At 32.4% G+C, this 9,363-nt stretch overlaps 1 long non-coding RNA gene across 3 annotated transcripts; it reads right to left on the bottom strand.

Annotated features, from left to right (window-relative positions):
• Nucleotides 1–6,077: 6,077 nt before the first annotated feature.
• Nucleotides 6,078–8,588, bottom strand: LOC129298743 (uncharacterized). Of its 3 annotated transcripts, none has more exons than XR_008590415.1 (3): nucleotides 8,089–8,579; nucleotides 7,327–7,392; nucleotides 6,078–6,327 (listed from the first exon to the last, which is right to left on the bottom strand). It is a non-coding gene; the product is annotated as an uncharacterized LOC129298743 (long non-coding RNA). The 3 variants fall into 3 exon arrangements; XR_008590416.1 differs by lacking the exon at nucleotides 7,327–7,392 and having other exon boundaries at nucleotides 8,089–8,154; nucleotides 8,287–8,542; XR_008590414.1 differs by lacking the exon at nucleotides 7,327–7,392 and having other exon boundaries at nucleotides 8,089–8,588.
• Nucleotides 8,589–9,363: the final 775 nt, after the last annotated feature.

Here is a 9,363-nt window from a genome sequence, read left to right on the forward strand (position 1 = left end):
TGGAAGCGGCTATTTGATCCCGTAATCCCTTGGCTACGAAAAAAAAATTGTGGTCACCTAACCACCAAGGCTACTTAATAATATATATATATATATATATATTTGTGTGTATATATGTAGTAACCTAACCTTTTAAACCACTTTCATGTTATAGCATAACAGTGCCTTACTAATTCCTAAACGGCACATGTTATTTTAGTACTAATATTACTTGTTAATCTAATATGGTTAACTACAAACTAGCAGCTCTAAAAGGTCATATATTTTACAAGTTCTCATTTGTAAATTGATATTTAAATGTCACTAAAATAACATGTGAAATAACAAGTATCATTAAGGAATCAACAAGACACCTAAACAAATGGTTTGGAAACTAAATTTATTACATATACAAATATGTTATTTTAATAACATTTAAATGTCAATTTACAAATGAGAACTTGAATACATAAAATTTTAAAGCTCTCATCTAATTTATAATTGACTATATCAGATTAACAAGTAATGTTAGTAAAATAACAAATGCCGTTTAGGAATTAACAAGACATTGTTATATTATAATGTGAAAGCAGTTTAGAAGCTTGGGTTATTAGAGATATATATATATATATATATATCTATATATATTGCCTTATATGGTTAAGTGGGTTTGGTGGCTTAGTGGCCACAAGCTTTTCAAGCTGCCAAGGGATCATGGGATCTAACCTCCTCTAGCTAGCCACCTTTAACCAATAATCCATCAAAAACGTCGTCGGTCACCAACGGCTTGAGGCAAGGTCTTCTACTGTAGCTGGTCACTGGAGCCAGTCTGGTGGTTGTGGGGTTTGCTTTTTTCATTTTAAAGTAAGGGTATTATTGTCATTTTATGCTTAAACTTATTTACATTTTAGTCCCCTAGTCCTATAGTGTGAATCTAGATTCTTTTAGTGCTTTTTTGCTATAAAATATGTAAATGGATCTTGATTGCGATTTTCCCTTAAAAATATTGTAGATAACGTTTTGTTAATTCAAATTTCCCTTTGTCGACATCAAAATATAATATCACGAGAAAAATAAAGCAAATCATCCTGTTTTTAGTTTGTCGTTAGAGAAAAAGAGGAGGAAAATTTTTTGTTTGGTTACATGAACACCCAATATTAAAATTACGTTCATATCCATAAGACTTTTTTAAATAATGTGCTTTTCCTTGAACCGTCAAATTAGCAAATTAAAGGTTACTTAATTATTATCAGCCATATCGAAATCTATGGTGATAATGACTAATCAAATGATTAATGAAAAGGTAGAGATGCATCGCAAAGCACAGTGTCTTATACATTGACTTATTCGAATGCATACAACATAGTGATATATATTATAATAAAGCGCCAAGTGTATGCTTATTTATGATCAAAGTTGACAATAGCACTCAAAAAACCATTCCCAAATGTCAATTTCAAACTCGATGTGTTTAGATGAAAACTTTTCTTCCCTGTAGGATTAATGATGTCTCGGATCTGGTCCACCTGGACTAAGTCGAGACTTATATGTTGGAACCCTACAGCCGAATCTTCTTCCGCGTTGTTCTTCACCAAAGTTGGCGTAACCAGAGGACGACATAAAAACCGTGAAAAAGACAGAAACACCAATATAAAGCACATCCACAGTGAAATCACCATTTTTGACTTGGCCATTGATTCCTCTTCAACAATTTCACGGAGAGTTAATTCTATGTAATATATGGCGTCTTTCCTTATAATTGCTCTTGGCACAGGTGCTTATCAGAGTTGCAGAACTTGTCTGATATATATAGGCCACATGATATGTGAGCTGGTGATTTGATGAGAATATTTAAAGGGTTTTAAGGTCCTTTGATCTGCGTGCATGCATTGAACTAAAGCCAAAGCATGTGCAAGGTCACAATTCAACTTGTCAATGTAGATCAACTCTTATTTGCTGGTCGAGATTTTCCTTCCTAACGAATGCTTAATCTCTTTCTCCGCATGTCTCGTACTAAGAACAATTGCAATTAAATGTTTTTGCCAACATAACGCGAAGAGTATTTGCTATACGTCCGTTTTGGACGTACTCAGAACTGCAGCTAACATGATTTCATTTGATTGAATTCATCCAATTTTTTATAGCAAGTTCATAGAGAACTTTCGAAGGCTGCAAACTTTCTGAAACCTTTTTTGTTTTCACTTTTCAAACTCAAATCTGAGAATTTTCGGACTTTGATTTTTTACAATAGTCTTACGTACGTCAACAGAAAATGCCAAAGGTTGGCCGTTTGAAACGCGCTTAATTTAATTGATTTAGCGTATCTAAAACAAGTTTTTGTCAGATAGTAAGGACCTACGTGAATCCTAACCAATCGATATTGTTCTTAATTGATTCTGATACGACTTAAAGTTATTGCACTTATTTAATGAAATCCACCATGGATTGAATGGCTTTATGTTGTTAAGAAGAAAACAAGGAAGACCTAAAAGACAAAATAACACCTTCACCAAAAGAAAAATAGAAAAGACACAGACGTACAAAGTAACGCACACTATATAATGTTTCTAACTTAACTTTTTTTTAGGCACAATGATAAGTTTTGGTTTAAACATAAATTTTCTTCAGTTCATTTTATGAGTAGAAAAATTTATGATGGTATACTTTTCATTAGTTATCTCAGTAAAACTACTTGTTGTGACAAATGTCATGGCAATATCATATTCCTGGCAGCTGCTCTTGACAAAAAGGTATCCCTCCATTAATTAACAGCCAAGAACTAATTTCTTTTGAAGCGTAGAAATTACAGGAGTAGCATTAATTTAACTGTACCAACAATATCCTTTTCATGCATAGGTATTAGGGACTTCTGCAACGTCTTTGCAAATATTCAGTTTCTTTGGTGGCATTCCATATGCATGGGCATACCCACCCTGAAAAGTCACACAAGCGTGCATTCCCGAAATGGAAGTTCAAAAAGAAAATATGATAGAGTCAAAATAATGAAGCTAAAAAAAAAAGTTAAAGAGATTCCAGGAAAGAAGACTCGGGGCTTGTTTGATTTTTGTTTTCAAAAAATATTTTATATTTCAAAAACAAAAAAATTAAAAAATTTGTTTGGGTAATTTTTTTATTTAATTGTTTTCAAAACTGTTATAATTTTTTTTGTTTTTAAGAACAAAAAATTATAAACATTTTAAAGTCATTTTTATTTTATTTTTCTTATTTTCCAAATATATTACATTTGATTATTAGAAATTATAGTTAGCTTGATCAATTTCTATCATAAAGCACTACCATTAACCTCTTGCAATTATCAATATTGGCCTTTTTTTTAAGTTCTAAAACTTATTTTAAATTAACATAATCAACCATATTTTCATTTTTTTTGTTTTGAAAAACAATTTTGAAAATATTATAGAAACTAAGCAGGCGCGTAGTCTTTTTATTGCTTAATTCTTAGAATCTATTGTAAAAAGAGTTTAGAGAGCTTTATTTCAAAATGAGAAATGCTTTTTAAATGAGTTTGGAAAGGAATTACAAAGGTTAACCTATCAAGACTAACAAAAATAATTTATTAGCTACATAGGCGTTGTGCCAAAGGCAAACGTGCCCATTACAATTAGGAGTTGAAATGATGTTAGTCCAGTAACAAAGAATTATATTTGGGAGCAAGTAGAGGTAAAATACTTTACTCATAATTATTATAATTAATTATAATTACTGGACTAAAATCTAATTAATTTTCTTGTTTTACAGTCAGCGTTCACAATTGATGTTAGTTGAATGAAATTTGTCATTCAATGAGTTGGAAAGGCAATGCGGATATTTTTGTATTTCATTGGAACGAAATACAATAAAAAAATCAGCCGGAAACATTAGTGCTAAAGTTTCCGAATTAATGAGGCCATTAGTCTCACAAGAACAATGGGATGAATTTATTGCCCAACATTTTAAGGGGCAATTCCAAGTAAGAACTATAATTTCTTATTATCAATATATATATATATATATATATTGATATGATTCTATATGTTTTACATAGGAATTGAGCAACCAAAAGAAAGAGTTGCATGAAAAAGATATATACCCTCACAAGAAATGGCACACAGGATGTGCAAAAATTGAGCAACAAATAGTATGTTAATATTTAGGCTATATAATTTTAGTTTATTTTATTGATATGTGCACTATTAATGTTCAACTTTATTTAAATGCGTAGATCGAGCGAGAAGGTTCAGGAGCAAGTTCTGTTTCACATCATAAACTCTTCATAGAAGCCCGGACTAATAAAGAAGGAAATATTGTTGACAAACGTGTTCAAGAACTTGCTAACAAATGCGTAAGTACATTATTTTAATATTGTCATTTTTTCTTATAATCAATTAATAAACTTAACTTTCCCATTATATATTGCACAGGCTGAGATAGAGAAAAGTGGCCTACCTAATGATGGAGATGTCTTGGGCAAGGCACTAGATAATCCTGAACACTCTGGTCAAGTGAGGGGTTATGGCTTTGGTGTCACAAAAAAAAAATATTTGGGACACAAAAAAAGACAAAGTCAACAGAGGACGTGGGCACAAGGGCTGAGAGTGCCACACTAAAAGAGGAGCTATCTAGGCAATGAGAATTGATTGATACCTTGCTAAAGGACAAGGAAAGGCAGGAGGGGAAGTTTCATATTAGTCATAGCGGGAAAGGTAGTTTTAGTGTAACACAGCCCGTTAAAAATCTCCCTGAGGTAAAATAATACTTATTTATTTCACTTATGTTTCACTATTTTATTTTTCATAGCATTAATATAGTATATTACTCATTAATATAAGGTGAGGATATATGTGAGTTGTTAGCAAATAGCCTGAATCGTCATATGGTTGCTATCGATCGAGTGTTCAACATTCCTAGAGACACATTACATAATATGCCACTCCCTACATCCTATGTACAAGTTGCTATTAATGTGCCTAAAGATCTCAACTATCCATTACCTATTTCCATCGAGGATGCAGGGATTGTAAGAGAGGCAATGGGTAGCTTTGTTAGATAGCAAGCTATTGATGTTAAGATGCCAAGTCCAAAAAAAGCTAACAAAGATGCACAATCCAAGAAAAAGACCGTGCCCCGATCTAGGCTTTCCTTAAAAATTGTCTCGCATGTAGCTATGCCTGAACAAGAGCCTCAATTGTCAAGCCAGCATTGAAATTTACTTCAAGCATATGCAATGACTCATAGGTCTAATCCTCCGATCTTGCAAATCTCATTTGAGACAGGAATATACGGTGCACCACAATATGATATACTTTCGCTCGATATTATAGATGAAGTGCTACAGCATGAGATGACCAACCTCACTGTTCTCAACTTTTATATATAGTAAATTATCTTTTATATATGAATAGTTAGTATTCTAAATATATATATTAATCCATTTGATATATTGATAGTAGGTGCTTGTATGAAAAATTTATTGTTCCTCTTGGCCTACAAACGAAGTTCATTTTAGTTAGTCCCCATGAGATTGGTGCACATGCTTTAATTAAAAAGGACAAGATTTTAGATCAAGCCAAGCAATTAAGTGAAAATTTTAAAGCAAGGGGTCAAAAGAGGACATTATTCTTAATACCATATTGCCAAGGGTAACCTACTTCTTACTTATATTAATGAATTTGTTAAGATTAATTTAGTCAATTAGTTATAATTTTATAGCACTTGTTAATGCTATTAGAGACCATTGGAGTTGATTGCCACTAAACCATATGGTAGCACTCCAATATATATTATCTTGATTCTCTTGGTGGAAAATCAGAGAATAGACAAATTTTATTGGGGTTGATTAATATGCAAGTGCAAAAAATAAGTATTTTATATATTTAATTGTTTATGTCACGCCTCGAAAATAGAGGGTGAGTGGCACGGGTGCGAACTACATCATGCATTCCCGTAAGCCTTAAAATAAAAATTCCTTCCATTTTAAAAATAATCAAATTATATAGAAATTCTAACACTTTTAATATTGATTGTCATAACCAGACTTCAACATTTTTTTTAAAAAAAATTTTGATAGCACCTCCTCTGTAAATACGATCTTCTGAAAATTCTAAAACAAAATTTTCTTGAAAATAGTATCAATCAGGAGCTTAGCTCCTTCCAGCCAACAACAGCATGTAAATCAAAATAAAATCCTAACAACAATCTATGTGGAGCAGCTAATCTTTCTTTTAAATTAAAAATACATACGACTTAAAGATTTATATCAAAAAGTGACAGTACCAAACAAAATTTCCACCCAATGTAGCTATATTGCCCTTCAGAGGTCGTTGGTAGGATCAGCGTTAGCTAACAAATCTGAGACCAAAAATAAGTTTTCCAGTGAATAACGTCCCAACAATAATTAATTGATCATGAATAAACAAGAAAGTTCAAAATAATTATACAATTAAAGAGACAACTTCTTTCATGGAAATTCAATAAACTTCAGAATAAAATAGCTCTATAAGCTTTTAAATAAAATCTTAAACCATTGAACTATCATAACAAATGTTAATATCATCTAATTTCAAGAAAGCACAAAATGAAATAAATATTTTGTAAATAATTTATTAAATAAAAACCAATGGAATATATAAAATCACTAAATAATCCAATTCACAATTTTAGGGACTTATCAGAACAATAAACAAACGTGGACACACAATCCACGAGGGTAAATAACCAAATGCGGCTCATGCCACGAAGACAAACGTGGACACACAGTCCACGAGGGTATATAACTAAACGCAGCTGAAGCCACGAAACAAACGTGGACACACAGTCCACGAAGGTAATGCTAACCAAACGCGGCTTTAAGCCACGAAACAAACGTGAGTACGATGCTCACGAATAACCATCCCTCCATTCCACGTGCGTTGGCCATCGCATGGGGCTAGCACCTCCTATACACACCCTGCTAGCTAGGTGTACCATGGCGCGCCAAGGGCTAACGGAACTGCCGTTAGCAACCAGTGTTCTATATAAAGTCCCTTTGTAAAAACCATTTTCAAACATGCGAGAAATTGATCACCATTCAATCAAATTTTCCTTTCCAATGTCAAACTCGCATGAATCGTTTTCCCGTAACAATTCAATAATTCCAAATTGAAATCCCATAATTAGAATTCAAACTTGCATTTACTGATTAACTAAAATGATCAATCCTGGTAAAAAATAATTTCACAAAATAAAGTAATTTAATCAACAAAATATCTCATAATCACATTGTTGTCGTAAAAAAGAATTTGCATAAAAATGTAATATTTGAATAAAAGAGATTTTAATGAAATATCAGTTGGGACGCTATCCACTTACCTGAAATTTTGGGAATTTACAAATTCACCTCTAACCATCGTTCCAATTTCTCCTCCTCCAAATACCCTGTAAATTAAAATAAAATTCTCTTTTTTTTTCCTTCTAACTTTCTATAAATCCAATTATTTCCTCCTAACATTACTACTATAAAAATTTAGCTATGGAAAATTTAAAATTTAAACTTTTACACTTAATAATCCCTTTGGCTCATTATTCGAATAAAATATCATCTCCCCTTAATCCTTTGTCAAAGTACCAACCATATATTATTTCCAACCCACTCATAAGAGTTTCTAGTATTCTCATCTTTTATCACAAAACTTATCCACAACCATGTATCTCCTAAAAGTTCAAATAGTTGATACTAATTTCATACTCAAATTTTCTTTAAAATCTTCAAATCAAATTCATGAGCAATAATACTTAAATTTTTTTTTTCAAGCTCAAACTAACTCCTTCCTCTTTGATTCTATCTCCCACAATTCTTTAACAGATATAAGTAAACATTTGGCTTCCTAATTTTCTTCTCTTTATTAGACCAATCAGTCTTAACTTAAGGAAATTAAATCACCAATTCCCACATTCCCATAGCAAGACTAAACCAGAAATTCATTTTCAATTTACACTCTTTCCTTCTCTCCCAGTTACGTTAGTAGCAGCAGCCAACAGGACAGAACACAATTGCAGCATTACTCTACCTTTTCATCCATTCACACGCAGCGAGATTTTCTAAAGAAAAAAAAAAGGAGATTATCTTATTACCTTAGACAGACCAACAGCACACGAACAAGAAAGGAGGAGGCACTTCGAACAGTGAAGACGGAAGGACTGTCACAGTTAATGAAGAACGGATGAGCATACCGATGATAATAAAATGAACAAGAAGCAAAATAAATCTCAGCTCACCCAAGCCTTTGCACACAACGAAGCAACAAGGAAAAAGAAAGAGATTCAGCATACTTGAAACAATGACAGAGACAGAGGAACGACTGTGAGACAGGGGAAGAATTCGCAGCAGTGGCAGAAGAACAGCGATAAGCCACCGATGATAGCGACCCACACGAACAGCGACGTAGCCATTGGTTGAGAAGGAGGGTGCGGAGATCGATGAGAGGCAGTGCAAGGGTTTGGTGCGGACTCTCAACTCTGCCTCTGCTCTAGAAGACTCGAAGAAGACAAGAATAAAAGAGAGAGAGAGAGAAAAAAATCTGATCAGGATGAGGATAATTTGGTAATTTCCTACAGTGGCAGAAAAAAATAAAACTCCCTATGGCCTTGTTCAGATTCGAACTTGGGGCCTGATGGTTGATGTATATGCATTCTTCTACTACACCAATACTCCATATTGTCATATTTGTTCTAAGAATTAATATAATCACTATTAAAATACAAACTTATATACTTAATTTTACTTAAAATTTATGGGTTATCACAGTTTATTTCTATATTGACATATTTTTCTTTTTTTATTAGGGCAATTGTGTTGTACCACACAAAACACTAAACAAACAATTCCAAGGTCATTTACAAATTTCGATGCAGCTTACACTTGGAATATAATAAAGGTAATTAATATCATTTTTTAATTTAAATATTCATAATTTTTAATGCATTAATATGTACTCATTGGTTCTTTAATTTGTAGTGCCCAAGACAAATGAAAAATAGCTTGGATTGAGGCTTTTGTGTTATGAGGTTCATGAAAGACATCATTATCCATAATGAGAGCACAATTCCTATGATAGTATGCCAACAATTAATTTTCACTTTATAATTGCTAATGAATATAATTTATTAAAATAAATTTATGGTGGATAATTTATATTTTACAGTACTATGAGGATTCCTGCATTGAAGAATTTGGTATGTACAAATAAATGAGGTAATTGGAGAGTGGTGCCAGTACATATTCCAAGTGTGGTCATTACACAAAGATGAGAATCAATAGATTTAGCGCAAGTAGGATGAGTGTTTATAGTTTTACTAGTTTTCATTCATTATTTAATATTAGTTGGTAAATTACTTTCCTTTAAAAAA

This window comes from Prosopis cineraria, unplaced genomic scaffold (assembly GCF_029017545.1).
Source record: "Prosopis cineraria cultivar Desert tree isolate PC_DT_omini unplaced genomic scaffold, ASM2901754v1 PC902, whole genome shotgun sequence".
Classification (NCBI taxonomy): domain Eukaryota; kingdom Viridiplantae; phylum Streptophyta; class Magnoliopsida; order Fabales; family Fabaceae; genus Prosopis; species Prosopis cineraria.